We start from the raw sequence: 5,498 nt of genomic DNA on the forward strand, positions 1-5,498 counted from the left end.
GGAGGGAGGGAGAAAAGAAAAAAGAAGAAAGTAGTCAAGCTGGCAAGATGGCTCAGTGGGTAAAGGCTTTTTCTACACAAGCCTGATGACCCTAGCTCAATCCTAAGAATCCATACACAGGTGTAATAAGAACCAAGTCCGTGAAGTCGTACACCACACACACAGACACACAGACACACAGACACACACACACACACACACACACACACGAATTAAAAGAAGAGGAAAAGGAGGAGGATTACTCCAGACTTAGGTCAAGGAGGATTACTCTAGACTTAATCAAGTGTTGGCTGTGCCCATTACAACTGTAATTTCAGGCACTAACACAGTTACCACAAAACCTTTTTGTACCATGTCTATCAGTAAAGAAAATCAATGGGGACGGGTGGGAGGTGGGGGGGCGGCAGCAAAGTCCACTGTTACAATCTTACTCTGGGTATTCACTTTCTTCCATCATAGCTCAGAGGCTCTGATCATGTCAATTATCCACCAAACACTCAACAAGTCACATGTGTTCTAGGAGGTGGACAATAATCCCCACATGTTCAAAGCATGCTGTGTTGGAATGTTTCAGAGTCCAGTAGTCTGGGGTACCTGAGAGCATCTCTTCTAAAGAAAAATATCCTTGCACTTGCACTGCCCACCCTGAAGAAAAATGCCCAGTCCTGTAACTTTTGAATTCTGGAGATGACAGTATCAATTTGGGCATTGTTCTAGTTTATTTTGATTGCTGTGACAAAATACTCTGACCAAAGGCTGGGCTTGGTGGCGCATGCCTTTAATCCCAGCACTTGGGAGGTAGAGGCAGGTGGATCTCTGGGAGTTCAAGGGCAGCCTGGTCTACATAGCAAATTCCAGGCCAGCTGGGGCTACAGGGAGACATTGTCTCAAAAAGACCAAAAAAACCCACCCCAAAACAAACAAACAAACAAAACAAAACAAAACAAAAAAACCTCTGACCAACACCAACTTGAGGAGGAAAAGGTTAATTTGGCTTACATCTCCTGGGTCACAGCTCATTGATGAAGGAGCCCAAGGGAGTAACTCAGGGCAGGAACCTGGAGACGGGAGCCGAGGCACAGGCCATGGAGGAACGCTGTTTACTGGCTTGCTCCCCTGACCCATGCTCAGCCTACGTTCTTTTTATTTTTAATTTATTGAACTTTTGTGCATTTCATACAGAAAATCATCTTTATACCCCCTTCCCCTTTGGCACACTCTCATAGCCCCCCCCCCCACTGGCGTTCATACATTCTGTCATTTGTGTTGAGGCCTATCATGAAAAGCCAGTGTCCCCAAATGTCCCTTAGTGCAAGTTCATCCATTGGGATCTAGTCAGCCTGTCTAGAGTCTCTCCCTTTAAGAAGATCAACTCTTCCTCACACAGCAGTAATCAGCTGCCAATAATTCTTTGACTAAGTTTGCCTGGGTCTTGTGCATGCTGACACCATTGCTGTAGGTTTGTATGAGAAGAGTCCCAGGCGTCTGTAGGACTATTTCTGTATGGTCATGCACCTTCTCCCTAGCTCTTACAATCTTTTTGCCCCCTCTTCTGCAATGGTCCCTGAGCCCTGGGGAGTGGAGTTTAAGATAGGAATTCTTGTCCAAGAACCCATATTCTACAGACTCTTATTCGCTACAGTTTGACCATTTGTGTTCTTTTGTGTTCCTGGCCCTCTGCTTCATGAAGGACCTTTATTCAATGGAAAGATGCATCAGTGTTCTCTTCATCCCTTGTTTTATGTTCCATGAGCCTTAGGTGTAGAGGTTGCATCCTAGATGTGCCACTTAGACTTGGGCAATTCACAGACAATCTCTGTGTATGACCAGTTGTGGGACTCTGTATTATCTGTTTCTTGAAAAAGAAGCTTCTTTGATGGGTGGTGACTGAGATACTTGTCTATAAATTTAAGGATCCATATTTTGCACATAGTAAGAAATTACATTTGTCTAGGGATGCAACAGCCTTGGAGTTTTCTCTAAGATCTATGACCTCTCCAGCTATATGTATTTGGCTAGGTTTACATTATCACACATGAGATTCCTCCCATTGAGTGGGCTTTAAGTCCAGTTAGGTAGCTGTTGATTACCCCCAAGATAAAAGTGCTGCTATTGCACCAATGTCATTTGCTGTGCTGGTCACTGATGTGGTTTTTAGGTCTTGAAGCTGGGGTTGGACCATTGACTGATGTTCTCCCTTAGCAGCTTGCATAGCTCTAGTAGCTTTGGAGAGCACTACAGTCTGCTTTCTTATACAACACAGAACAGCCTGCCCAGGGGTGGCACCACCCATAGTGGGCTGGGTCCTCTCACATCACTCAAAAATCAAGAAAATACCTCATAGACATGGTCACAGGCCAATCCAATGGAGGCAATTCCCCAATTGAGGCTCCCTCTACCCAGGTGTGTCAAGTTGACACTTGAAGTTATCCAGCACAGGAATGCCACTCTTAGTGACCAGCAGGACCACCAGTGCTGATGGGACATGGAGTTGGGTATATTTCTGTCACAGCTCAGACTGTCAGGTAGGGTGCCCTTAGGAGGCCTTAAGACACATCACACCCAGTGGAACCACAAGTGTCTCTAGCCTACAGAGCTACTCTATGCTTTATTAACAAACCTCAACAGGATGACAGACTGGTGAGAGTTCATGGGCTCTTCACTACTGTCCATTGGAAAAGTAGCCGCTGGTGAGTATGGGGAGATGGCTCAGTCAATAAAGTGCTTGTGTTGCAAGCACGAGGACCTGAGTTTGGTCCATAGCACCCACATAAAAAGCTGGGCATGTAGTGGTACATGTCTCTAATCCCAGCACCTAGGGGAAGGGGGTTGAGGCCAGAGGATCAGACGTTCAAAGTCATCTTCAGGTATATAGCAAGTTTGGGGATAGCCAGGAATGTATGAGACCCTGCTCAACCCCACTCCCTCTGAAAAGTAAACCCAAGTAACTTACCCATCACTGGATAATTCACATAGCACCAGCTCCAGGCAATGAACACATTTATTTTTTGAGACAGGGTTTCTTATATCCAAGTTGGCCTCTAACTCACTATATAGCTGAAGATGACCTTGAACTTCTGCTCTTCCTGTCCCCACCTCCTAAGTGCTAGAATTACAAGTGTGTGCCACAATACCCAATTTTATATGATGCTAGAGATTAAACCCAGGCCTTTGAAAGTACTTGACCAACTGAGCCACATTCCCAATCCAAATCTCATTAGGCCAATGCCATCCAATCAAGCCAATAGAGGGGAAGGGATCATGGAACAAGTGACAGATGAAGGCATATCAGATGGCAATCATGACCTCATGGGTGACCTGTTACCATGGCTGGGGCTGAAACATCATATTTCTTTCCTCTGGCTTGTATGAAGGGCATTTGGTGATGACTAATGTTAGGATTCAACAGAGTGGTAATAAGACCAAACTGACCTTATTGAACAATGCTACACCATGATGCTCAGTGGTCCCTCTTTACCTAGGCTATGCATCTTCCCTGGTTGAAGGAAGCATGCCTACTGAAAGGTAAGTGTTCCCTTGAGTTTTACCTCCCACCGCTCTCAACACACTGCCCTGTGCTGTGGGGAGCAGAGACTGTGCAACTTAAACAAAGGTGCCTTTTTGCCTCTGGTGTCCAGTTGGGTTTGGCTCTGAATTTAGGTAGTCATTGTAATTGTATAACTGAATTTACTAACAATACCTACTATATGCTTTAAAGGAATCAATTTTATGATCCATAAATGATACCTCAATTTAAAAACTTGAAGATTAAGGCTGGAGAGATGGTTCAGTGGTTAAGATCCCTGGTTGCTCTTGGAGAGGACCTGCATTTGATTCCCAGCACCTACATGGTAGTTAACAACTGTCTGTAATTCCAGTTCTAGGGAATCCAATGCCCTCTTCTGGTCTCCACAGGCATTGCATTCATGTGGTGCATTTACATACATAAAAGCAAAACACTCATACTCACAAAATAAGAAGAAATAGAATATTGTTTTAAAAACTTGATGATCCTGTGCCGGGTGTGGTGGTTCATGCCTTTAATCCCAGCACTTGGGAGGCAGAGGCAGGCAGCTCTCTGTGAATTCAAGGCCAGCCTGGTCTACATAGTGAGTTCCAAGCCAGCCCTACTACAGGGAGACCCCCGCCCCCCAAAAAAACAAACAAACCAAACAAAAAAACTTGACAATCCTGGGGCTGGAGAGATAGGTCAGTGGTTAAGAACCCTGGCTGCTCTTGCAGAGGACCTGGGTTCAGTTCCCAGCACCCACATGGTGGCTAACAACCATCCGTAACTCCACTTCCAGGGATCTGAGACCTTCTTCTGACCTCCAAAGGCATTGCACAACACAGGTGTACTTGCATACAGGCAATACACTCACACACATAAAATAAAAATAATAAATAAAATATTTTTTTAAAAAACCTTATGATCCTACATTGGAGTATGTGACCTGCCCTGCTCATCCAACCCTCTCCACCTCTCATCCAAGGGAGGATATTATATTCTGGGCAGCATCTTGGGAGAATGGCTTGCAAGTTGTTCCAACACATGTTCTGCCATGAAGACACTGAAATGAAGCTAGAGCCCTGATTCAGAAATCCAGTTTCATAGGCTGCAATGACCTTATGATCCTACATTGGAGTATGTGACCTGCCCTGCTCATCCAACCCTCTCCACCTCTCATCCAAGGGAGGATATTATATTCTGGGCAGCATCTTGGGAGAATGGCTTGCAAGTTGTTCCAACACATGTTCTGCCATGAAGACACTGAAATGAAGCTAGAGCCCTGATTCAGAAATCCAGTTTCATAGGCTGCAATGATGTCATCAAGGGTGTCCACCACTTCATCCTGTACCCGAGCAAACTAGAGGAGAAAAATGAGCTCTAGAGTAAGCGTAATGGCTTAAAATGCTATTCCATATCTAAGACCTGAGTCATGACCTTGAAGGCATTTATGACTTCAATCCTCATGTTGCAAAAATGTGCTCATCTTCGATAAACAGTCATTTTGGTTCATTTAGCAAGCAGATCTGAATATAGTCAGATTTCAAACATCTAAAACATTTGTAAATATAGATACACAGGGTGTGTGTGTATGTGTGTGTGTGTGTGTGTGTGTGTGTGTTTGTGTTCATTTCTTTATCAGACACACAGATGCACCTGTGAACCACTCTGACCACCAGACACTCTTCTGGCCATTGTGACAAGATGAAGACAATAGAAATAATCTTACTTAGATGGAGAGCCAGGGAAACCAAAACTGACTGGCAACAAACAAGGGTCAAGGATGCTATACTTACAAAAAAAAACAGGTTGAGGGGATCGAGTCCTTAGATAACATCGAGGACATTCATAAAGGCCTTTCTGAGGAGGTATCACTGGTCCAGGAATCTGAAAGAGAGGAGGATGGGGGGTACGCTGTAATCAACTCTGCAGATACCACTAAGTACACACACACACACACACACACACACACACACACACACATACACAC

Source organism: Nannospalax galili, unplaced genomic scaffold (assembly GCF_000622305.1).
Source record: "Nannospalax galili isolate Female #2095 unplaced genomic scaffold, S.galili_v1.0 scaffold661, whole genome shotgun sequence".
In the NCBI taxonomy this organism is placed as follows: Eukaryota; Metazoa; Chordata; class Mammalia; order Rodentia; family Spalacidae; genus Nannospalax; species Nannospalax galili.